Source organism: Monodon monoceros, unplaced genomic scaffold (genome assembly GCF_005190385.1).
Source record: "Monodon monoceros isolate NGI ecotype Baffin Bay Population unplaced genomic scaffold, NGI_Narwhal_1 Super_Scaffold_11, whole genome shotgun sequence".
Classification (NCBI taxonomy): Eukaryota; Metazoa; Chordata; class Mammalia; order Artiodactyla; family Monodontidae; genus Monodon; species Monodon monoceros.
This window is the reverse complement of record NW_021703767.1, coordinates 76,915,152-76,942,745: the sequence shown is the minus strand read 5'-3', so window position 1 is coordinate 76,942,745 and position 27,594 is coordinate 76,915,152. Positions and strand designations below refer to the sequence as shown.

The window sequence follows — 27,594 nt, the reverse complement described above, 5'->3', positions numbered from 1 at the left end:
GCCTGAGGGGACACAGCACTCGAGCCTACAAGCTCTTTGGTGGGGTTAATGGTGGATTCTGGGAGGGCTCACACCAAGGAATACTTCCCATAACTTCGGCTGCCTGTGTCCTTGCCCCTGCACTGAGCCACAGCCACACCTGCCTCCACAGGAGACCCTCCTAAACTAGCAGGTATGTCTCTTTCACTCTCTTATGGGGTCTCTGCTCCTTCCCCCTGTGTCCTGGTGTGCACACTACTTTGTGTGTGCCCTCCAAGAGCAGAGTCTCTGTTTCCCCCAGTCCTGTCAAAGTCCTGCAATCAAATATTGCTACCCTTCAAAGTCTGATTCTCTGGGAATTCCTTCTCCCCTTGCCAGACCCCCAGGTTGGGAAGCCTGATGTGGGTCTCTTAACCTTCACTCCCGTGGAAAGACTTCTGTGGTACAATGGTTCTCCAGTTTGTGAGTCACCCACCAAGAGTTTATGAGATTTGATTTTATTATGATTGCGCTCCTCCTACTGCCTCACTGAGGCTTCTCCTTTGTCTTTGGATGTGGGGTATCTTTTTTGGAGAGTTCCAGTGTCTTCCTGTCACTTTTTCAGCAGTTAGTTGTGATTATGGCTCTCTTGCAAGAGGGAGTGAGTGCACGTCCTTCTACCCCACCATCTTGAACAAATCTCTTAAATGGCTCTTGTAAATCAATGAAAATAATGGCCTTGAATGAGCTTAACTAGTGTAATATGCCATGTGTATCAGTTTTCTAAGGCTGTCATAACAAATTACCACAACCTTGGTGGCTGAAAACAACAGAAATTTATTCTCTCACAGACCTAGAGTCCAGAAGTTCAAAATCACAGTGTTGGCAGGGTTCGTTCCTTCTGGGGTCTCAGGGAGAATCTATTCCATGCTTCTTTCCTAACTTCTGGTATCTTCAGCAATCCTTGGCATTCTTTGCTTTGTACATGCATCACTTCAATCTCTATTTTTGTCTTGCATGGCTTTCCTTTGTGACTCTCTGTGTCTGTCTCTTCTTTTTTGTCCCTTTATAAGGGCATTCATGATTGTATTTACAGTATTTAAAAAAGGGAAAAAGAAATTGTCCCATTCCTGAATGGAATACAAAGTTGCTTTTATGCTTTAGGGCTTAGCTGTTGATAGTGTCCCAGCATTTGGATGGGGTTGATATGGTGCTCAGTGCCTCTGGTGGTATCGCATACAAAGTTCTATAGATGATGATAATAACTAGTGCCCAACTCTGTGTAGTAGAAAAAGCTGGTAAAATTGGTGGAAGTAGGTGGTAGCAGATTTTGAAATTTGTGCAAAAATTGCCCACCAGAAATATTTAAAAATAGAACTACTATGTGATCCAGCAATCACTGCTGTGTACATATCCTAAGGAAAATCACTATCCTGAACAGATATCTGCTCCCACATGTTTAAATCAAGGAGAAGGGATGGGTGTAAAAAATTGAAGGAAGGAAGGAAGGAAAGAAGAAAGAAAGAAAGGGAGGGAGGGAGGAAAATGGAAGGAAGGAAAAGAAAACGTGTGATGTCAACATACTCCCATTTTATGCTAATAGGTGTATTACCTTGAATAACATAACTTCTAAAAATCATAAAATTTGCCTTAGATAACTCCAAAAGAAGACATAATTGGCTTTAAGTAGTTTTCTCCGAAAATATTTTTATAATAGTAGGAAACTATAATATTATAAATTTTTCTTATCTTTTAGAGGAGTCTATATATACAATTGCTATCTTCATGGTTGAAAGGAAAATCAGTGCTATCACAGAAAAAACTTCATGACATTAAAGAACTTAATTCTGAGTTTAAAATCCTTCATATTGTAATCTCTTGTTATAGGGATTTATAAAGCTACATTTCTTGGAACTTGAGTTACTTTTGCTTTTGAATTGATAAATCATTTTAGCTAGTTCTCAGAAACCTGTATATCCCACCTTTTCATACAAGCACCTTCTAAAAGCTCCTCTCATTTGGCCATAAGACGCTGTGTTAAGCTGCCTCACTTCCCTGTTTCAAAGTCCTGCATGGTCCTTCCTAAGCCAAATTGCTATGTCTCAAAGGTTCTCCCCAGACTATGTCTATGTCTGTTTTCTTGGCCTAATGCCCAGCTGTACATATATATATTTATATATGCGTAAAGTGACATAGAGATTAAACCTCAGTGACTCCTCAAACTTAAAAAAGAATAAAATAAATTGTCATTAGAAAAATCTTGATGAGTCTAACAACTACATTGAAAAGAATACAATACTTGGTCAATACATCTAAGATTTTTGCCATGTAAAGAAAAAAAATTATTCACACTAGATTACTGATGTTTTATAAAGGTGGAAAACATATCCAGAATATTCTTTATTTTGTTCTAAAAAAGGGACTTCAAGTAGAAATATAGTATGTGTGTCCTCAAATGTATAAAATACATTTAGTGAATGATGTCTTCAACCATGCTTCCATAATTTTCTTAATCTCCCTTTAGTGTTACCTTACTACCCATATATGATCTCCAAATCATTAGCACTATGAAAAAGTTGAAGCCAGCTGAATGAGGAAATAGTCATCACCCAAAGCTTTCAACCCTGCCTTTACAAAGACAATATATCTGAAATGAAAGACCTATCACCAAGGAAACATCAAATCACCAAGGTTTCCATTTCCCAGGATATACCTGCAAGCCAGTACACAACTTTCAGGTTTCATTGCAAAATAAACTATTGACATTTATTTATGCAGTTTTTCTTTCAGACATTTAGCTAGCTCAATATTCACTATTTCTTTTTAAATTTAATTTTTTAATTCTCTTCAAGGAATAAATAAGAGACATGTGGATTGAGCGAATGATATCCGTTTGATCTGTGTATTTGTAAGAATCCAAGTGTTCATTCATCTACAGCATGAGGTTGCTATTATATCAGGAACATTTGCTGCAATAGTATTAATTACCCAGGGCTTGCTACATAATATATGGTGCTGAAATGAAAGTGTGTTTTCAAAAAGCAAAGGAAATGTGTCATTAAAAATACTAGCATTTTCCTTTCTTCCATGGTTTTTCTCTTGATTTATCATGGTGTTTTTTTAATTTGATGTCACTCTAAGCAAAGAAAAATTAAAATTTTTAATCATTAGTATGCATTTTATTGTACATCTTATTTTGTACAATGCCAAATCTAACGCAATTATAATAACACTTAAACTACATGCAGAATCACTGAAATTGCACAATTTGTATTTTGTGCTTTGTGCATGTATACGTATTTCATTCTTACCAGAACAGTGAAATGCTGCACAAAGCCAACTCGATTGATTTTATTTTACTTCTTGATATTGCATATTCTATTAACACACTCTACTTCCAGGTACTAATGAGTGAGGAGAATTGAAAGGCAAAGGAATTATGGTTTACCCTATCTTTCCCTTTCCTTCTATGTCATTATTTTTAGCACAAGTGATTGGCTAATATAAGGAAATAACATGAGTAAGAAAAGGATATGATGGAGTCCCTTGGCCATTCATGTTTCTTGGGACACAACTGCCTTCTTTCCTTATTCAGATAGTTTTGGTTCAATTAGAAAGCATGACTTCTCAGGGTTGTCAGTGCCACTCTTACTCTACTGTAAAAATAGCATGCTTATCTTGTATGCAGTTTGTCTTGCTGAACTCCCATGTATCTTGGGTCCTCCAGAATTCAGTGCTTACAGAGCATCACCAACACAGTCTGTCAATGGAAAAGAGGACACACGTATTGTATTGTCACTCACAAAACACAAGTTCAAAATTCATAGATCAAATTATTAAGACTTTCAAGATAATGACAGCAGAACATTGAGCCCTTCTGAGCTTGGAGCCCTATGGACTGCCTAGATTGCATGCTCATGAGGCCATTCCTGTAATTATCATTTATTGAATGCCTCCATATGCCCAGGGCTTTACATGAATTTTCTTTATCAATCATGACAAAACGGTTATGCTTATTTTTAGAGGATAAAATAAACATTTGAGTAATTGATACAGAGATATAGAGAATGCATAGATACTGAGAACAGACTGATGGTTGCCAGAGGCAGAGGTGGGGAGGTGGGCAAAATGGGGAAAGGGGGTCAAAAGGTACAAACATCTAACTGTAAAATAAATGTCATGGTGATGTAATGTACAGCATGGTGACTATAGTTAATAATACTCTATTGCATATTTGAAAGTTGCTAAGAGAGTAGCTATTAAAAGTTCCCACTAAAAAAAGAGTAATTGGGGCTTCCCTGGTGGCACAGTGGTTGAGAGTCCGCCTGCCGATGCAGGGGACACGGGTTTGTGCCCCGGTCTGGGAAGATCCCACATGCCACGGAGCGGCTAGACCCATGAGCCATGGCCGCTGAGCCTGTGAGTCTGGAACCTGTGCTCCGCAACGGGAGAGGCCATAACAGTAAGAGGCCCGCGTACAGCAAAAAATAATAATAAAATAATTTTTAAAAATTAAAAAAAGAGTAATTGATCAACTTAATCTGTATGTCCTCTGCTCTACCAACAGATACAATTCAAGACTGAGTGAAAGATCAAGTGGAAACAAAATCTGAACTTGATAATTTTAACTAACTCTGTAACGTTACTATAATATATAATCAAAATAAAGGGAATTGATTCTATTGTATGGCTTATAGAAATCAGTCATAATTTAAAAACTATACTACAGGTAGTCCTTGCTTTGCATGGTACTATGTTAACTGAAACTTGTGAATATTAGTATAGTGTCATCATTTTCTATTTCCATGGAATTGTGCAAAGCAAGTATTACCTTACTGAATTCATTGTTTGTATAGTGATTTACAGTCCATATTTTTTTTTTGTTTTTGGATAATTAAGATGTTATTTACTGTGAGGATTAATTCCAACAGGCCTAGAATTGGCCTCAGCCATGTTACTGGAGTACCTACACAGCACTGGTGCTTGGTCCAGGCATGAAATATAACTGTTAATAGTGTCACTTTGTAATCATATGTCCAAAGAAGTTTGAAGATGGTTTGCACTAGTTTATCAACATTATTTAATCAACAACAGTGAGACTGCTGGTTTGTATCTGGTTTTGGTGAGACCCCCAGAGAGTTGTGCCACTGGGGCTGTTTACATGTCAAGAGTATGCCTATGTGGCCAGGAGGAGTATAGGATACCCCAGTCAAGACTCCATTATGGACTCCATGGTTCCCAGATGTGCTGTGCACACATTGGTAGTTTCTGATCCAAGCAAGAAAGCACTTATACAGCCCTTAAGCACAATCAGAGCTCTTGCCTGGATTCTCAGGCTGTGAGGTCTTTGGCTATGAGGCATACCCTTACTTTAATACTGTTTCTCCATGTATCCTTTCCTTTGAATAAACTGTAGATTTCTACACATTGTCATTTTGGGTCCTATCATCTTCTTTAGCAAGCAATCCTGTCTAACTAACACCATTAGTTCATTTACATATCTATATTTCAGTAATTTATGGGCACAATATTTAAATTTTATTATTTCTAAAAACTTGTTTAAGCAACACCATAATCAGGATATAGATTACTTCCTCGACCTAAAAAGTTTCTTGTGCCTCTTTACACCTGATCCCCCCTACCCCACTTTAGGCAACCAGACATAGAAAGTTCAAATTCACTTTTCTGTTCTAGGAAAGCAGAACAGAACATGACTCCCAAACTGTATACCTAAGTGCACTGAGACACTACAGCCCATTTAAAGGGGTGTATTGGAATCTTTTACATATTTGAATAAAGCACAGATACCACATAAATTACAACTGTTAAATTATTTGAATCTAACTACTTAATAAAAAGAACTACTAGATGTTTCTGTGATTTGAAGCATCATAAAGAAATTACTGATACATCAATTTGTTCTTTGAACTAAGAAAATTTGGGAACATCTGATATCCATCTCACTTTGAAGAGGAAGGCAGATGTTATTGAGGCCTGAATGGTGGGGGAGGCATATTGGTCACAATTACATTGGCAAAAAATAACAACAACTAGCCATGGCTATAACAGATAGGAGTTTTTCTTTCAAGAATCAAGAAGTTCAGAATAAGATGTTGATGACTAAGACAGCTGCTCAAGATGACATCAGAGCTGTAGGCTGTCCTGATCTGCTCTCAGTAGTGCGTGGCTTTCATTGTCATGATCACAATATGACTGCCACACTCCCAACATCACATCTGCTATCCAAGAAGGAAAAAACCAAACAAAACAGCTGAGATGTAAAATTACAAAGACATCCTAACAGTTTAGTCTGTATTCTAAAATAACTTCCTTAGAAACTAGCCCAGAAAATTCCTTTTGCCTCTTATTGTTCAGAAAAGGGTTACGTGATTATGCCTAACTACAAGGAAGTAAAGCAAATGGAATATTTTTATTTTCTAGACTTTAGAGGAAGTCAATTGAAAATGACTTTTGAGTGCAAATAAACATGAAACATGTTTCAGATATGTTAATATCTCAAAATATTATTCCACTAAGTGATACCAGAACTTATTTGTTTCTAAATCTGCTAATGCACTGCTTATAAGTTAGTTGCTTTGGTACAGCATAGGAAGACGATATAAAACATTGTATTGCTTTTGTTGGGAAAAAAACATCTAGTTTGTGTGCTGAAATAAATCTTTACCATTATGTAAAGGTAAAGTATCCTATGATTGTATCTTATACCATCATCTAAAATCCTGTTGAGTTCAAAAAATAATGGTTGTGGTAAAAATTGTCTATTTGTTGGGGTTTTAATTTTTTGCGTTCTTACCAGAATATTGTGTCATACTCTATCAGGCAGCCTGCCCATTCCCATTTCCTCCACTTCATTGAATAATCAGACTTCTTGATGTAGAAGAGGTGGATGGAAACTAGTCTATGATGGACATTTAATCAAAGACCGGAGTTGGCTTTACTAGTTTTGAGACGTGATAAATTTAGAAACTACTGACAGCTGTCAGAATTTTGAGGTTAAACATAATAATGAATAACTAAAACTTTCTGAACATGCCAAATTCTGTAAATACACTTGAATGTTTAATTCATTCTTTGGGCATTAGATGGCACCAAGAAATGAATTTAAGACAGTGTTTAGATTTTATGTATTAAGCTTGATGCTTGACATTTTATGGGACACTTATTATTTTTCTAGATGAATATCCTTTTAAAGAACTTAGAATAAACAGTCTACATAGGAAACAAGTGTGCTGATAGCCCAAGGTTGAATAGATTGTATAAAACAGGAGGCAATAAATGGGGAATGCTTTCAATAGTTAATGCTATTTTTAAAGACATCATGAATTTGTATAATATTTCTAAGATATTTAACTTCCACTTGAAATTGGAAGCAATTTTAGATCTCAAAATTCAAGTAATTCTGAAAGTCTTCAAGAGATTTTTGAATGTGGAGCATATAATAATACATAACACAAGTTCCCTACTGATTTCTTTATAGTGCTATAAACCTGAATATATGTAATAAGTTTCTATTCATTCTATGTCTTTGGAATAATTTAAATAGAGGCACTATAACTGAGGCTAACTTTTTTAGCTACTAAAGCTGTGGTTTTGTCCCATATAATCCTATTTCCAAACTCACCTGTGCCTGAGGGTCTCAGTAATAGGATGCCCATTAAACCATTAATGTTTAACCCTGAGACTTGGTGTCCTGGGAATAAGAAAGATATGAAGAAATGAAAGATTTATGTCAGAAGAAAGGCAAAGTATACAGCCTGTCATTTCTACCTTTATGGATTATGAAAAGAAAAAAATGGAGACAGAGGTATATTTACGAGGTCAAATGTCAGGATTATTACTTCCCCACACTATTTCCCTTGAAGTTATCAATACATAGCAGTTAATTTAAAAATATATATATACAGAAAGGTATAGATATGGAAGAATCTAAAACCTCTTGACGCAGGGTGAGAGGAATAATATGGAGATATGACTAAGAGGAGTACAAGTAGATGAGCCTAACGTAGGACCCTGGTATTTCATGGCATGTTGCCTGCACATGGCAAGCAAGGGTTTGGAAGTTCCCACTGCCCTGGTGAGAAGATGGAAAGTTACTGAAAGGGCCAGTGGACCAGCAGATGCCAGGTTGGAGAAAGGAGTAGGGAACATAATTTTTATGGCTTTTTAGTAGTGAAAATACTATCTTCTACAAATCCCTCTGATACCAGAATTTCCTGCACTAAGCGGTGTACCAAACCATTTGGACATTTTTCCTGATTTTGCCCCATGTACTTATTATACAAGGGGCTATAGCCTCTAATGCTTACTTATAATAGAATGTGGTGGAACGAGGTCCATTAAAGAGCACATGTCTTTTCTTAAAGGGTTGGAATCCACTCAACTTAGGGAACAGTTGCCATGGAGGAGTGCTGGCCCAATGTTGTTAGATTTTCTAATTTTGAAAGAAAAGTCATAAATCTTTATTTTACGTGGATCTTCTACATTTTCAATAAGATCAAATAATACAGTTTAAAAGAAAAACAGAAGCCAAATAAAGCATATGATTCATTAGCCACCAGTTTGCTGACTTTGTTATAGAGAATGTTCTGGGTTGCTCCTTCACAAATCAGCCCTTTAAATACGTGAGAACATATAAAGAGCCCCTAAAATTTAGTTTAGCATGGATTTTTTTTCCCAGATAAGCAGGGAGTATGGCACATACACATTTTCCTTGTATTCCTGTTTTCATTTATTTTTTCAAGTACTCAGTTTGAGAGTCTTGGGCTCACCCAATCCATGTGAAATGTACGTGTTTTTCTGCATCACTCCATGTAAGCTTAAGCACCAAGATACGTAACCCAAGGCCATAGCAGTCAATAGCAAATGAACTTATTTAGATCTACCTGAAATCATCACTAATGAAGAGAAATTTTTGTTTTCTTTTTCCTGGTTTGTTTATAATATTTTGTATTGTGTACTTTTGAGATTTCACCCTGATGTCTCTATGTTGAGTTGTTGTTGTTGTAGTTGTTTTGTTTGTTTTTAGTTCTGAGCATTTTATAGAATGTTTCTTTCTCAAAAAAATACAGTAGCATTATGAAATGATAATCACATTTCATTTAGTATTCATTTGGATGGAAAATAGCATCAGTCTTCTTGAATTCACTTCTACTTAATTTCCATGCACACAGGATGACAATAGCCAGTAGTGACATTGTTTTACATTTACTTTATTAGAAGAGTGTACCAAACATGTGCTTTTTCATATTTTTTTGCTTGAAGAAATATTAGTTCAAAGAAGTCTTATAAATAATTATAAACAGAAGTTGGAGTCACATGGCAAATATGCTGATGTGGCACGTCCTCTCCTTCTACACACATCTACCTTACAAATCCTTTTGACATAAAGTTGAGCTTAGTAATAAAACATAAAATCCCCAGAATCATGAACTGAAGGGAAAAAACCCTCAAAGCCAGTTTGGTAAATATGAGCTTACATAGTAGTGACCCATGAGGTGTTTAGTTCTAAATATAAACCCAGGAAATGGGTAGTCATTTTCTAGTACCCATAGTGGGAAGAAAAAGACATGGACTTGGAAGTATTTAAGATGGAAGCACTGAAATTGAACCCATTTAAGGTAATTCTAAAAAGTGTTTAGCTATTTAAATCAGTAAACAAAATAGTGACTGTTTAAAACTGTAAATGTCATGATTGGTTAGATTTAAATATATGGAGAATTAAAATGATGGTATATAATGTGTTTTGGGGAAATGAGAATAAAGGGTTCTTAAGGTTCTTGTTATAGGCAGAAAGAAGTTAAAAGCACCTGTTAATGTTAGATTTTGTTAATAATGTATGCTGTACCCTCTAAGAGAAAACTTAAAACAGGAAGAGTACAATATGTAACTTCCAATCAAAAAGAGAGAAAAATATTTTAAAATATTTCCTCATTTCAGAGAGGGCAAAAAATAGAGGAAAGTAAATACAGAGAAAGTGGCAACTGGTAAAATAGTATTTTTAAATAAAAGTATATCATTAATTCCATTATATGCAAATGGCTCATTGTCTGCTTTAATACATAAAGATTATTAACACTGCATATAAAAGTAAGTCCAATTATATGCTGCTTCCAATAGATAGGGAATTTGAAATTATATCTGTGGAAATCACTCCATGTACAGGACAGATGTTAAGGAAATAGAAAATATTGTAGAAAACAAGCTAAGATATATGGATGACAGAATGAGAGGGCACAACTGATATTTAATAGGATTTCTAAACAGTGAGATTAGAAAGAATTTTGAGGGAAAGAATCTTTGAAGAGATGAGTGAGAATTTTCAGAATTGAAGAATGACATGATGAGTCTTCAATCTGAGACAGGGCCCCTGCAAGTTTTAATGAAAGATAAATAAAAATAGATAAGCATTCAGACACATTATGGTAAAATTGTAGAGTATCACACAAGTGGAACAAATAAGCAGATAAGAAAAGTTTTTCTCACTGAAGGGAGGGTAAAGATCAAGTCTTTCTCACACCAGACTGTTAGTTCCTAAAGAGCAGGGATCAGTTCTTGTTTTTCTCTAAACTTTTGGTGTCTAGAATAGTATCTCACTTTCAAGTACTCTCTGACCTTGAAGAGCTTCCAAGGCAGAATGAAATTCATGTTATGATAAAAGCAAAATTAAAGTGATGTAAGAGCAGAGAGGGGGAAATAATTCTTTTAAAATAGATAATGGAAAAGACATAGCCAAGCAAATAGTGTATGAGACAAATATGAAGGATTAAAAAAGGTGGCAACAGCCCTAAAAGAATGGCATGAGCAAAAATATGGAGACAAATATCCCATTTGAGGAATGTCGACTGGCTCTATTTGGAGGGATTACAGAGGAAATGAAAAGGTGTAGTGAGGACCGGAGACTGCCCATGGTTGACAGTACAGTGCTGGGAGGGGCCAGACTGAAGAGCTGTAGAGTTGAGCTCTAATCAGTAGAATCTGGAGTTTTTCCTAAGGGCAAAAAAAAAAAAAAAAAAAAAAAATCCAGCAAGTTTGTTTTGTTATTGTTCAAGCAGGAAATCATTATGATCAGATCTATGCTTTAAAAGGATAGGATATATTAAAAGAAGGAGTTACTGCAGGCAAGAAGTTCAATTAAAAAATCAAGAGAATGGTCCAGCTGAGGAGAAAGTATGCTTTTGTCTTTACGATGTTTTGAGTACATCTTAAAGTGGTGTTTGTGTGCGTGTGTGTGTGTCAGAACATTAGTTTTAAATTTGCACATTTTTTTTGGCTATGGTATAGTACAATTAACTTTGAACTTTGAAAACTCAGTACTGCCACTTTTTAGCTATGTAGTCACGGGAAAATTATTTAAAGCTTAAATAACTGGATAGCAACTTTCTCATCTTACCTTATCTTCAAAATTCCTGATTGCTGTGAGAATTAAATGAAATGAATAATTAAACAGTATTGCATATATAGAAGCTCCAATTACTGTGCTTAGGACATATAGGCAGTAACTATTGTTGAATAATAGAATGAAAGACTGTAAAGTAGCATCCATAATTTCCCATTTGACTTAAATCTTTCCAGAGCTTTTTGCTGTTAAGTAGTGGCAGCTTATCCTCTTAGCCATGGGTCAGGGTTGATCATGTGAGAACATCTTTCATGTGACTCAGAGGCTCACACATCTATGTAGTGCCTACCTTGTTTTAATCATGGGCTCTCAAAAGATGTTCTTTCTTCCTCTGGTACCATAGAGCTAATCATGTTACATATACTATGCACAATATTATTCACAAGGTTAATGTCATATTTAGAAAACTTTGACCTCTTAGTTAACAATAAGTTTTAATTTGATTCAATAACTTGCAGCTAAGATGCTACCAGAAAACTACTAGAGCTAATCAATGAATTTGGTAAAGTAGCAGGATACAAATTTAATGCACAGAAATCTCTGGCATTACTATACACTAATGATGAAAAATCTGAAAGTGAAATTAAGAAAACACTCCCATTTACCATTGCAACAAAAAGAATAAAATATCTAGGAATAAACCTACCTAAGGAGAAAAAAGACCTGTATGCAGAAAACTATAAGACACTGATGAAAGAAATTAAAGATGATACAAACAGATGGAGAGATATACCATGTTCTTGGATTGGAAGAATCAACATTGTGAAAATGACTCTACTACCCAAAGCAATCTACATATTCAATGCAATCCCTGTGAAACTACCACTGGCATTTTTCACAGAACTAGAACAAACAATTTCACAATTTGTATGGAAACACAAAAAACCCCGAATAGCCAAAGCAATCTTGAGAACAAAAAACATAGCTGGAGGAATCAGGCTCCCTGACTTCAGACTATACTACAAAGCTACAGTAATCAAGACAGTATGGTATGGATGGCACAAGAACAGAAATATAGATCAATGGAACAGAATAGAAAGCCCAGTGATAAACCCATGCACAGATGATCACCTTATCTTTGATAAAGGAGGCAAGAATATACAATGAAGAAAAGACAGCCTCTGCAATAAGTGGTGCTGGGAAAACCGGACAGCTACATGTAAAAGAATGAAATTAGAATGCTCCCAAACACCATACACAAAAATAAACTCAAAATGGATAAAAGACCTAAATGTAAGGCCAGAAACTATCAAACTCTTAGAGGAAAACATAGGCAGAACACTCTGTGACATAAATCACAGCAAGATCCTTTTTGACCCGCCTCCTAGAGAAATGGAGAAAAAAACAAAAATAAACAAATGGGACCTAATGAAACTACAAAGCTTTTGCACAGCAAAGGAAACCATAAACAAGACCAAAAGACAACCCTCAGAATGGGAGAAAATATTTGCAAATGAAGCAACTGACAAAGGATTATTCTCCAAAATTTACAAGCAGCTCATGCAGCTCAATAACAAAAAAAACAAACAACCCAATCCAAAAGTGGGCAGAAGACTTAAATAGACATTTCTCCAAAGAAGATATACAGATTGCCAACAAACACATGAAAGAATGCTCAAAATCATTAATCATTAGAGAAATGCAAATCAAAACTACAATGAGGGGCTTCCCTGGTGGCGCAGTGGTTGAGAGACTGCCTGCCGATGCAGGGGACATGGGTTTGTGCCCTGGTCCGGGAGGATCCCACATGCCGCGGAGCGGCTAGGCCCGTGAGCCATGGCCACTGAGCCTGTGCGTCTGGAGCCTGTGCTCCGCAACGGGAGAGGCCACAGCACTGAGAGGCCCACGTACCACACAAAAAAAAAAAAACAACAAAAAAATAAACCTACAATGAGATATCATCTCACACTGGTCAGAATGGCCATCATCAAAAACTCTAGAAACAATAAACCCTGGAGAGTGTGTGGAGAAAAGGGAACACTCTTGCACTGCTGGTGGGAATGTAAATTGATACAGTCACTATGGAGAACAGTATGGAGGTTCCTTAAAAAACTACAAATAGAACTACCATACGACACAGCAATCCCACTACTGGGCATATACCCTGAGAAAACCATAATTCAAAAAGAGTCATGTACCGGGCTTCCCTGGTGTTGCAGTGGTTGAGAGTCTGCCTGCCGATGCAGGGGACACGGGCTCGTGCCCCTGTCCGGGAGGATCCCACATGCCGCGGAGTGGCTGGGCCCGTGAGCCATGGCCGCTGAGCCTGCGTGTCCAGAGCCTGTGCTCCGCAACGGGAGAGGCCACAGCAGTGAGAGGCCTGCGTACCGCAAAAAATAAATGAAAAAAAAAAAAAGAGTCATGTACCAAAATGTTCATTGCAGCTGTATTTACAATAGCCAGGAGATGGGAGCAACCTAAGTGCCCATAATCGGATGAATGGATAAAGAAGATGTGGCATATATATACGATGGAATATTACTCAGCCATAAAAAGAAATGAAATTGAGTTATTTGTAGTGAGGTGGATGGGCCTAGAGTCTGTCATACAGAGTGAAGTAAGTCAGAAAGAGAAAAACAAATACCGTATGCTAACACATATATATGGAATTTAAGGGAAAAAAAAAGATCATGAAGAACCTAGGGGTAAGACAGGAATAAAGACACAGACCTACTAGAGAATGGACTTGAGGGCACGGGGAGGGGGAAGGGTAACCTGGGACGAAGTGAGAGAGTAGCATGGACATATATACACTACCAAATGTAAAATAGATAGCTAGTGGGAAGCAGCCTCATAGCACAGGGATATCAGCTCAGTGCTTTGTGACCACCTAGAGGGGTGGGATAGGGAGGGTGGGAGGGAGGGAGACGCAAGAGGGAAGAGATATGGGAACATATGTATATGTATAACTGATTCACTTTGTTATAAAGCAGAAACTAACACACCATTGTAAAGCAATTATACTCCAATAAAGATGTTAAAAAAATTAAAAATAACTTGCAGCTATCAGAATGCATAAATAGAAGCAAAGTACCCAGAGCCTAAGATAAAAGAGTGCTCTCTATTAGAACACAGGGGAGTACACATTCAGTTCTGAACATTACTGTCCTGCATTGTCTGCACAGTTGTCTTGAGCAAAAATATAAATAAAAATTTTTTGTATTGTTGAACACCTTGAACTAGGATCACCGGGTTGATATAAAGACGCAATTTGATCTTGACATTAGGTTGCATTTTCTAATGACTAAAGATGCCCGGCAATAGAATGGGCTGTGTGAGTATCGAATGATTTCTGTGCCAGTGGACTCTGCTCATATGTAACCAGCCTCACTCTTTAGGAAGGGACGGGAGGAAATATCACATGACTCAAAGGCCACTGATTTTTAGTCCTGTGATCTTCAGCAAAACCCTTTTACACTCTCCTTCTCTTTGCAGATATGGCTTTGCTGTATAGTTTTGAGTATTTTAAACAGAAAAATAATTTCATGTTTATTAGAGTCTAATGGAATTAGCATTATATCAGTGATTGCTACCTGTCAGGTGCCATTGTAGGGGCTTTTGCATTTATTTGTTTAGTACTTATAATGGCCCTGAAATATACTATTTTCACAATTTTACAATTACTCAGTGCCTGAAAAAATGTCCATGATGTGTTGTTGAATGAAGAAAATACAAAACATTATGTGTAGTGTGTTACTAATTATGGAAAACAGTGATTCTTCACACCTACTCACTTGGGTGTAAAGCTATATATACATACGCCACACATAGATGAAAATGGTCAGAATAATACACACGAAAACGGTCACTGTAGCCATATCTGGGTAATAGATTATGAGAGCTTCTTAGTTTCTTTCTTGGACTCTTCTGATTTTCTAAATCTACAATGATAAGCATTACTTTCATATTCAGAAAACAATTACTATATTAATATTTATATAGCTTTTTAGAAAAACAGATAACTCAGAGAATAAGTAGCAAATTAGGCATTGTTTCCTGACAGAGAAGCAGTTGAGGGAAGGGAGTTCACTCTTACCTAAGTCCATAATTTGGAGTTGTTCTCTGTCCCACTTTCTTTTCCAGTCCAGTTTCACTGCCACTGATTAGAGTACAGAAGGAAGAAGAATGGCCTATTCGCTTAATGATGAAAAATAGCAGCTTTGGTCCTTACCTGGGAGGCTGTGGTAACCTGTGCTCGCCTTTTGTGTGCGCCCATGGGCGGCAAGCGGGAATTCAGCGTTGTAGCTGAAGCCTGGCTGGTCTCCAGTTTGGCGTGTGTCTAACATTGTTTGGGGAACACTTTGTGCCCGCTGAGATACACTTCTCTCCCGGGGCCTAGAGCTGAGAAAACAAAAGCTCTTGGTGCCAAGGCTATTGGCCTTATCTGTAAATCACTTATTCTTTTTTCTTGTCTCCTCAAGGGTGCTTTGACCTCAGCTCAGAGCTTGAGCAGGCACAACGCATCAATTTTTTACTGACAAGTTAAGAGACCAAGTGGATTTAGCTTCCCTGATTGCTGAAACTGTGACAGGTCTTACATATGACCTCTTGGTAATTAGTGCTACCAGGAATACGTGTGTAGTCTGTGTCTGTACACGTGTGTGCACGCGTGAGTGTTTATATCTATACATAAGTGATCATTTATCAAAATTGTAAATGTACGTGAGAATTAATTTTGCTTCTTAATAGTTTCAACCACAGTAACTGACTTAATCCTTTCCATGTCTCTGCATACTAGGGTGAAGGTGTTGAAAAAAGAGAAAAGAGGACAATAGAACTTTATTTCTAATGTTCATTTATAGTGGAGAGGGCCATTAGTGATTTTCTAGTTCTACTTTCACATTTATAGAGGTGAAAATGGAAACTACGGAGATGGAGAGAATCTCTCAAGGTCAGAAAGCTAGTTCACTGCAGAGTTAGGCTAAAACCTTAATCTCCCACTTTTAATTCAGTACTCTTTACACAAAATTTCTCAGGGATACCTATCTTAGTATCCCCAACATAGTTAGAAAATATAATTTACATAGCTATCATTATTTTAATGATAGGAAAATGATTGGAAAGTGGTAACAGGGATTATTTTTGTGGCAGGAGCTGACTGGTGATTTTATTATGTTTGATGTTATCTGAATTTTCTAAGATATCTGCTTAAATATTTATTACCTTAGTGGTATGTATTTTAACACACATATTAGCCCCTATGTTCTGAGCATGCTGCTAGGCACTTCACACATCAGTTTTGTGGTTGAATCCTCATAGCCCATCTCGATAATAGGTTCTTGTAAATGTGTGTTGAATATAATAGAATCTGAAAGCAACAATGTTCAGAGATGGCTCTAAAAATCACTCCTAGAATTCTTCCTGAGATGCCTATGTGACTTCAGGCTCAACGTTATCCTAGTAACAGTGAGTGATTCCAGATAGGGCTCAAACTTTAATATTTTCCTAAGAAGCCACTGAATAATCTGACGAGGAAGGTTTCTGCTGTGAATAAGTCTAGACTGCTCCCAGGTCACTGAACAGGAACATTTACCCCACAGGGTCAACAGGCAGGCAGCTGAGTTGGCTGTTTTTGAAATGTGTGCAAATAAACAAAGACTTAAAATGATCAATTATATCTGCACCCATTAAATATTAAACATTAGCGACTCCAAAATGAATAGTTGAAGCAGAGGAATTCGGTGGTATGTTTCAGGCCTCCTTTTTATTTGTTAACGTGCCTCCATCCTCCTTGGCATGCTGTCTGACACAGGGCCCAAGGTTGCAGTTTAAACGACAGTAGAAATCCACTGTGCTTTGATGGGTCCAGAGCGTGCTGCCAGTGTTAATAACTAACAGTGCAGACTAAGCGTTGCTCTATGGACCTTTAGAAGTAACTGTCTCAAGTTGTGTCTAGGTCAGGAAGGACCAGGACTCCCTCTGTTTAGTCCTGCTTAGGCTCATGCTTTCTAGTGACACATAGACTTATGTATCTAGCAATGGCTATGCCTTGTTTGTTTCCCTTGAGTAAAGTTCAGACACCCCTGTTGAATTTCTCTTTGGTATTGGATAACATTTAAGGAGACCTGCAGGAAGGAGGTTCCTCTTCCAGAATTTTCAACTCTGGGTTTCAGGATGCTCAAACCTAAATCTATACATAAGTTGCCAGCTTGTTTCTTGGCTTTCTGCTTATCTCCTATAGATTTTGGGTCCAGAAACAGATATGCTCATGGTCATTGAGCAGAAAAAAAAAAAAAAAGAAGCAGTCCAGAGGCACATGAGATCATACTCCAAGTACAACACCCTGCGTTTCCTCAAGTTAGAGCCAGCTAACGAAATGAGTGTTTGTCCCATGTACTCTTCTAAGGGGTCAGATGGAGGCCTGAGAGAGGAAAGCTGCTGGTCGGGACCCTACAGTCTTCTCCACACCTACACTCTCAGGAGTCTAGTTTCCCTCTGGAGCTTGAATAGTCTCCAAAACTCAATGAAATTCCAACCTGTGCCTCCAAAGTGTTCAAATGTAAGGTCAGAGTCAGCAGCCACTGTTGTGTTCACTGTCTAGAGTCAGAAGCTATAAGAGCTTCTCTTGGTTCAGAACAAAATTGAAAGGTCCCACAGACTCTCTGGTGTAGTCTGGAGAAAGTAAGAGGAGAATACTCTTCACTGTTGATAAGCAGCTCAGATCTTCACTCCTTCACTGAGGAGGGGTGGCTAGTTTTAACCCCTGGATCATGGCTTTGGCCTAATATAGAAGAGAGTTCCATTGCTTACCTGGGCCCAGACCCCTGGCTACTGCCTGCCCACATGCCTAGTCATCACCTGGGTTGTCTCCTCCCTGACCTCCATGACAACAGACACCTATGTGAGTGGCTGACATTTGCCTGTCTCTGGACTTGTTTTCAGCCTTATTGGCCCTTCTTAATTACTTGCAGCTGGGCCCAACTTTCTCCGCTGTCTCTCGCTCTTGGACGTCCAAGTACCCACCCTCTCTGTTTCATCACTGATGGAACTTCTGATCTATGTTTGTGATCTATGTTTTTAAGCCAGGGAGGAGCTATTTGGCCATCGGATGCTATCAGTTTTATGATGTTGGTGTTCAGTAATCAGAATCATTCTTTGGAGTATATGTAGATCAAGAGAGCCACAAAGCCAGGACAACAATTGGTCCCATCAAAATGAAGCAAACCAAACCAACACTTGCTGGGGGTTCAATATATCTGGATCCCTATCTAGCATCATTGTGATATCAGGAGGAAATTTCTGCTGCTTCTACTCTGGTTACCAGTTTTCTCAACTGTTAAAAAAAAAAAAGTTGGACTCACTGTTCACTAGAGTCATAAACACAACTCCCCCAAACCTTTATTTTCAAAAAGGTAAAAGGTACATTAACAATTAATCTTAAGTGAGAATATGGACATCAGAGCAAACGGTGCAACTGTGGTTTGGGGAATGGGATGAGGAACTGCCACTCATCTGTTCTGTGTTTCCTTTCTATACGGACTTTGAGTGAGGGCAGAGGATAAAACTGCACTGACCGTGTGTGTGGACCCTCACGTAGAGTTTTTGACCACCCTGTGGTGAAGCCATCTCTTTCCAGCTAGGATAGATTCCTTCTCTGAGTCACCGCTCAGCCCTTGTTGACTGTGGCTTTCGTGGGAATGAGAATATTATCCTTGGAGGGATGGATTTTCTGTTTTTCTCAGGAACACAAGTGGCTTTATGAATAAGCTGTATACTCCATTTTTCTCAGCCCAACAAAACATCACAGTTATAATCCCTGCTTGAAATGGTATCAGAGCTCAGATTTAATTGTGTCCTGAAAGGTGTAATCCAATTTCATTAGTTAACCATGACTACGACTGTCACTTTTATGTGTTTCACATTTCACTGATATTTTCACATTCATTATCATACTTTGTTCCCAGAATAGCACTCCAAGGCAAGTGAGAGAGATTGAGACACAAAACTGAGGAAACTGAGACATAAAACTGAAGGCACTTAGATTCACATAGCTAAAATCCAGATTTCCTGACTCCAGATGAGTGATTTTTCTTCATAGTCTCAAATATGAAGTCTTATGTCAGAGTGCTATCAGCCTACAGTATTAATTGACCACATACTATAAATCCGTATTTTGTAGTTTATTACGTGCACATACAAAAGCAAGAATATTATCCCTTTACCTCTTTATAATCCAAGGTTCATATCTAATAGAGGGAATGGCTTATCGCAGTGATTATTGCTACAGTTCCTTAATACCATTATGTTAGCAAACATCTAACCGTGGCCAGGGCTAAACAAGTCTTTCCACAGGAAACAAGCTTCAATATTTTTGCGAGTACCAAGTTGGTTTCAAACTTTTGCCAGCAGATGGCGCTATGCATTAGCAAACACCTTGCCTGGGAAAAGTATCGCAGCGCGGGGGTTTAGGGTGAATGAGACAAGTATTATCTGAGGGGAAAATGTTGAATAGTTGATACAGAAAAAAGGCACATTTGTGTGGTTTAGAAACGGGGGTATAAAAATGTGAGTTAACCTTTTATAAAGGTATTTGAAACAACTCTTATTTAGCTTTTAACTCTTAGAATAGTGCTGGTGAGTCAAATCAAATAGAAATTTTATTCACCCCAATGGAGAGATTTTCACTAATATAGAGGAACGTTTGTATCCTGATGACATCAGCCTAACTCTACAAGTGTTAAATAATTGCCCCGTTGTTTTCCAATATGAAAACTTCTTTGGCCTTCATTCCTCCCCATCCCTAGGGTCTATTCCTCATGCTTAAAAGCTCTCTTCTAGAACCTGTATTTCTATTATTTAAGAACTAGATATACCTCATGTTTTCTTAAAAGTATCTTTGACAGGAGTGGGAACTCAAAGGATTCTATTGATTTTATCTCAACATTCCTAACATTAGACTTTTGCTCAATAAATATTTATTTAACATTGAATAATTGATTAGTGAATCACACTATGTCTTAGTGATAGTTTTCTGTACACATATTTAGTCACCCTTTTCAAAATATATTTACTGAGTACCTGTTAGGCTCTTGGTCTCAGAGCATATGATCTAGGAGAGAAAATAAGAGGCAGTTAAACTATAGTGTGGTAGGTGTATGATTGTGGGAGAATAGGATGTTGTGAAGGGACAGAGGAAAGTTCCTTCCTTTCACGTTGATATTGGGAGTTAGGAGAGGCTTTCCAAAAGAAATGAAGTCTAATTTTGTATCCAAATGACGAGTAAGGGATTGTTATCTATTAAGAATATTCCAGGAAAAGAGGACAACATTTGAAAAAGACCAGAGGACATAAAACACATCACTGGATACATGAGTAACTTAAAGAAATTTGTTTTACCTGGGAAATATAGTGTGATGGGGAATGTCAAAAAGTAAGGTGGTAAATGTAATTCCTGATAGGTATTGAGATTTTGCTTAAGAGAAAAAGAAAATTACTATAATAATTCATGTATGAGAGTGATATGATTCGATTTGTATTTTTCAAAGATCGTTCTGGCTGAAGTGTGGAAACTCACTTGTTCGTTGTATGTGTGGTAGAAAAGAGCATAGTGCAATACTGGAAGCAGAGAGGCCAGTTAGGGAGTTGTTGCGAAACTCCAAGTGTGAAATGCTCTGGCTGACCTGGATAGAGAGATGGGCCAGCAAGAAAGTTTTCTGGGGGGATGCCAACCCAGAAGGGTAAAAAAAAGTCATCAAAGTGATGAAACTGCTGAAAATGTAAGAAAATGGAGAGATTTATAATTATCAAAGCTCCTCCCTGGGAGAATGCAATATGTTTTGGGAAGGAATACTTTGAAAATCTGCTTAGGATAAAGCTAGAGATCCTTAAACAACAAACTCAAACTTTCCACAGATGGAAAGCAACATTCCATTTTAAATGGTAAGTCTTATTATCAATATTTACTAAGGTTTTGTTTTGCTGACATATATGCAAGTTTGGAGTCAGAGATAATAGTTCAGGAAAATAAAAGAAAGGCAGAGCACTTGCACCAGTGGTCATATTTCTCTACTCTCCTCTTCTTTTTCAAAATGATGATTGAACACATGTATAAAGAAAGCCTGTCTAGAGGCACACCAAATAATTAGCTTCCATTAAAGAGTCCCTCAATGCTCTGTTGAGAATTATTAGTGCTAGAAGGATTAAAGAGAAGTAGATGGCACCAAACTCTTTACAGGATAGCCGTGATAGTTCTCTGTAATTATTTGGATATAAGGATAAGGGAGAAAAAAGAATCAATTATGATATTATACAGGATTTAGACCTGGGAATCTGGCTGATTCTCTGTGATAAGGAAGAGAAAGGGCAGGTTTCAGGTGGAATTAGGAGAGAGTAGGTGAGGAATTAAGCTTGCATTTTTAATATATGAAGTAAATGTGTAATTCAAGTGGGGAGAACAAGTAAAGCAAGTAAGTCTGAAGCTTAGGAAAGGGATCTGGGTTAAAGATCAGTGTTCAGTAATAAAAAACATGGGAATGGATTATATCACAAGGGAGAATGTGTAGAATGACATACAACAGATGGCATGTGGATAAAATATAAAGAAATACAATTATTAACATTGTATTAAGAGATATATTAAATTTTAAACCTAACAAATAGACACATTGTGTGTGTATGTGTGTGTGTGGATAGACTGGATACTGTGAAAAAGAATCCACGAGATCACAGGGCTCTGAAATTGCAAGTCTTCAAGACTGCAAGCTTTTTTTTAATTATTATTTTTAACATCTTTATTGGGGTATAATTTCTTTACAATGGTGTGTTAGTTTCTGCTTTATAACAAAGTGAATCAGTTACACATATACATATGTTCCCATATCTCTTCCCTCTTGCGTCTCCCTCCCTCCCACCCTCCCTATCCCACCCCTCCAGGCGGTCACAAAGCACCGAGCTGATCTCCCTGTGCTATGTGGCTGCTTCCCACTAGCTATCTATTTTACATTTGGTAGTGTATATATGTCCATGCCTCTCTCTTGCTTTGTCACAGATCACCCTTCCCCCTCCCCATATCCTCAAGTCCATTCTCTAGTAGGTCTGTGTCTTTATCCCTATCTTACCCCTAGGTTCTTCATGACATTTTTTTTTCTTAAATTCCATATATATATGTTAGCATACGGTATTTGTCTTTCTCTTTCTCTTTTGAAACTGCAAGCCTGAAAGACTGAGAGATCCTTTCTGCTACCCAGGGCTACCTCTAGCCTCTGCTTACTTAGCAGATTTCCTGTATAAGAGAAACACTTAGCAGAGAGGGTTGTCTTTGCTTTGGGGTGTTTTCCAGAAGAAATTCTGGCATACCAGAAGACAGGTTAACCCAAAGTTTGGCTTCTCTTCATCTGAGAAACTGTCCTTCTCTGGCAGGTTAGCTTCTTCTCAACCCTCTGCCTCCAACCTACTCCAGGTAGAGAAGCATCCTTTGTCTCTTGCGATCATCATTCTTGAACTTACTCTTATAGTTTTGAAATACTTAGGTCCATTGCTTTTCAGTGAATTTAAGGAAAGGTTTTTTGTTGCTTTTGTTTATCTGGAGATTTGATACTGTTTCAGTGATGTAAAGGGATTTCAACTCCTGCGTTTTTATAGTGCTGCAGTCTTGCAGTCTCCAAAGGCTCATCAAGGTATTGCAGCCTGAAGGTCTGGCAGTATTATAGTTTCATAGTCTCAAGGTATAGAAGACTCTTTCTTTTTTGAGACTTTACCATCTTGCATTATTTATTCAGTTTTGAGCAAGTTTTCAAAGCAATTAAAGACAAAGTTGAAATCAGTCTAACTAAGGTTGCAGCTAATGAAACTCCTAATAACATCAAAATGTATCCTTTTTGTGGCCCAAGTAGTTGGAGCTAGGCTGAAAAGAAAAGGAGAACTTCTTCAATTCCTGGAGATTTAATTCCAAGCCCTGCTAGAGAGATTAAAGTCACAACACTTTCATAATCACTTCAGTTTCTGCTTGAAGCAATGAACTAATCAGTCCCTCAGGCTTAGTACCTAAAAGGGGAAAGTGCATTACTTCTTGGAGAGGCATATATATATATATACATATCTTAATATTACATAGATAGATAGATAATGTATATTCTACATCAGCCTTTCTTCACACAATATCATCATAAAAATTGCAAAATGTATGAGAAAACAGGAGTATATGACCCATGACAAAAGAATATTCAGTAAATTGAAAGCAAGCTAAAGACAATCCATATGCTGAAACTATTAGACAAGGACTTTGAAATAACCATAATAAATATATTAAAGAATCTACAAGAAAAGATCTGTAGGGTGAGTAAAGAAATGGGAAATTTCAGAGACTTGAAAGTAGTAGAAAAGAAATAAATGGAAAACCTAGAGATTATTAATGTGGTATCTGAAATTAAGAAAATAAAAATACATTAAGAGGATCATACACCAATCAAGTGGAATTTATCCCAGGGATGCAAGGATGCTTCACTATCCACAAATAAATCAATGTGATACACTACCTTGACAAACAGAAGAATAGAACATCATATGATCACTCAACAGGTGCAGAAAAGGCTAGTGACAAAATTAATCATCCAGATATGACAAAAACTCTCAACAAAGAGGGTATAGAGGGAATGTACCTCAACATAATAAAGGCCATATATGACAAAGCTTCAGCCAACATAATCAAAGGTGAAGAGCTGAAAGCATTTCCTCTAAGATCAGGAGCAAGAAAAGGATGCCCACTCTCGCCACTTTTATTCAATATATTATTTGAAATCCTAGCCATAGCATTCAGAAAAGAAAAAGAAATAAAAGGAATCCAAATTGGAAAGGAAAAAGTAAAACCATCATTATTTGCAGATGCATTATAGTATCTATAGAAAATCCTAAAGGTGCTACAAAATCCTTTTATAACTAATAAATGAATTCAGTAAAATTGCAGGATATAAAATTAGTATACAGAAATCTGTTGCATTTCTATACACTAACAACAAACTATCAAAAAGATATTTATCTGAAGAAAACAAAAACACTAATTCAGGGACTTTCCTTGTGGCGCAGTGGTTGAGAACCCGCCCACCAGTGCAGGGGACACGGGTTCGAGCCCTGGTATGGGAAGAGGCCACATGCTGCGGAGCAGCTAGGCCCGTGGGCCACAACTACTGAGCCTGTGCTCTAGAGCCCGTGAGCCACAACTACTGAAGCCCACGTGCCTGGAGCCCATGCTCTGCAACAAGAGAAGCCACCACAATGAAAAGCCTGTGCACCTCAATGAAGAGTAGCCCCCACTTGCCGCAACTGGAGAAAGCTTGCACGCAGCAATGAAGACTCAATGCAGTCAAAAATAAATAAATTAATTAATTTTTTAAAAACCCACTAATTCAAAGGATATATGTGCTCTAATGTTATTTTCATCATTATTTACAGTAGCCAAGATATGGAAGCAACTTGAATGTCCAGTGATAAATGTATGGATAAAGAAGATGTGGCATATGTGTATATACTTTACACACACACACACACACACACACACATATATATACAATGAAATGTTACTCAGCCATATAAAAGAATGAAATCGTTCTTTCTGACAAACGTGGATGGATCTAGAGGGTATTATGCTAAGTGAAATATGTCAGAGAAGGACAAGTAAGCAAAATAAGTAATAATATTTAGAAAACAAATTGTTATAAAGGTGGATCTGCTTTAGTAAATATTATATTTTATGACTATAAAAGTAAATAATATAAGTAATTTTAATGTTGATAAAAGATGCTGAATCTAATAGAACAGAGTGTATAAACCTGAAAGGACAATAATGCAAATACAAGTGTAATATGTGATAAAGAAACAGCACAAACTACTGAGTAAGTGTTGAATTATTCATTAGAGACTAGAAAAATCAAATTAAGGTAATTACTAGATTTTACTAATTTCATTTTCACACAAACTTTTATTCAAATATACTGTTAATTATTTTATAATACCTCAAACTGCCTTTTATAAATAGATGGTCTCTCATACCTCACCTAATAAGTTTTAATCTACTGGTGTTATTTTGAGAATTTGAGCTTGGTTATTTGGAGAAAAGATGAAAACCACTTTTTAAACTTTTAAGGGCGGTCTGCCAGTCCCTCAGTCTGAAAGTAATTTTATATTGTGAAACAAACCTGATAACCTCTACACTATGGAAACAGTGCTAGTAATTTTATATTGTATACATCATGTATACTCAACTCATACAGAACTCTCTATCTATTACTTTATCTAATCTTATAAGAATATTTCAACATCATATTTTTCATTCATTCTATATCCACACATTAGCGACACTTGTGCATAATAAAGAACAAAATCATTTAATATTTAAAAAATTTTGTCTTCGAAAGCAATGTTGTCCAAGTTGTGATTCAGAAATGGAATGATCTTTTCAGCTGTTTTTACCATGGTGTTTGGGGGAAAAGAAATTGAATCTTTAATTAATGGCATTCAGTTAGTCTGTGTCTGGATCCTACTGGCCCCGTTAAAGGTCAGGAACTCTAGCATAATAGTAGAAATGTGTTCAAGGGTTTGTCTTTACCCATTTTCTCTTCTAAACGATCTTCTTCAGAAGCAGCTTTGAAGATTTGTAAAGCAGCTGGTGTCAGTTTAGGAGTCCTGGCAGAGAGGGAAGTGAAGTAGCCATACAGAAGTTATACATGTAACCTTAAGTGTAACATGGATAGATATTTGCAGATGTCAATGTTTCATGGATTCTCCTGAAGTTCTGGAAACACTAAAAGAAGGAGGAAAATGGGGTAGGGATGGCTATTGTGTACTGCTGAATTAAACACAAAATAAAGCAACATACCGAGTTGTATTACTATTATCTTTGGCTCTCTGAAAGGGAAAGAGTTTCTGGCCATCTCTCTTGGAGCCTCCTTCCATGTTGGTGTCTCCTTTTCTTCGTGGTCTTTCCGTGTGTGGTATACAAAGAACACTCACCTAGGATTCAGGAGCCCTGGATTCTCTAATCCCCACTGCCTTTCTGCACAACAGTGTCTTTCCCCTCTTTGACCCTCCTCATCCATACATTCAGAAATTTAAGTAAATGATATCTAAAAGCAGTATAATCTCCACAGTCTGTAAGAAAAGGGAAGGACTAAAGGGCAGACAGTTTGTATTGAACAGGAGGATAGGCTCCCTGGCATGACATAAAATTTAGGAGAAAAAATCAATTACCCATATCAAAGCATGGGATATATAAGTTCCTTCACTCCAATATTCCTCTAAAAATATCTACCTTCTGAGGTCTACTACATCTGTCATTCCATAGTTCTAGGATTCCTTCCCAATTCACTCACCCTGCCCACCAAGCCACATTTGTGGGTTACCAGTTGAGTGTGGGTGACAGCCTCTGGAAAGAAGCAGTTGTACCTAGTGCTTAAGAACACAGACTCTGCAGTCAGATTTTCTGAGTTCAAATCCTAAGTCCACATTTTCCTAGCTGTGAACTCTTGGGCAATTTACTTAGTCTCCCTGTGCCTCACTCTGTTATCTGTAAAAGGGTTATATAAGCAGGGCCAACATCATGATGTAGCTGTGAGATTACATTCATTAATGCATGTAAAGGTTTAGGACCAGTGATTTATCTATAACAAAGCAATTAATAAAGGGTTGTTCCTACTAATGTTTATCTTAATTCAATTTGGAGTTGCTAAAGATTGATATTTTATGTAATTCTGTCTCTATGCTCCCCTTTCCTTCTTTTCTTCCCTCCTTTCTTTCTCTCTCCTTTCTTTCCCTTCCCTTCCCTTCTCTCTCTCTTCTCACCTCTATCTGCTCCTCCCTTTCTAGGTAAGTGTTTTAGGAGGCTTTCACTTGTTTCCCAATACCTTGGGCCAATCTGGCTTGATCAAGCAGGCCAGAGGCCAGGGGTCTTGCTGAGCCTCTCTGGGGTCCAAGCTATAGCTCATTGTAAGCTCCATCGAGCCGTGGAGAGTGCCAGACACAATTTCATTAATCCTACCATCAGTAGGTCTGAATTCATTGCAACTAATACAATACCTGTTTCTCTAACTATGCCAACATTTTCTTGACACCGTGTATGACCTCCTGTTATTTCTCAACAAAAGCTGGCAAGCACGACTTGACGGTGAAGCAAAACAGCCCAGTGGGCCACAAACTGCTGAGTGCATCCATGCTGAAATGAAAAGCACATTCCAAAGAGATCCAAAGAAGCCAAGAAAAAAAAGAGTAAGAATACAGAATCACTTTGAGGA

The 27,594-nt window shown here is 37.4% G+C and overlaps 1 pseudogene; it reads right to left on the bottom strand.

Annotated features, from left to right (window-relative positions):
• Window positions 1-27,300, bottom strand: part of LOC114890298 — a 53,554-nt pseudogene extending 26,254 nt beyond the window's left edge.
• Between the last annotated feature and the right edge of the window lie 294 nt (window positions 27,301-27,594).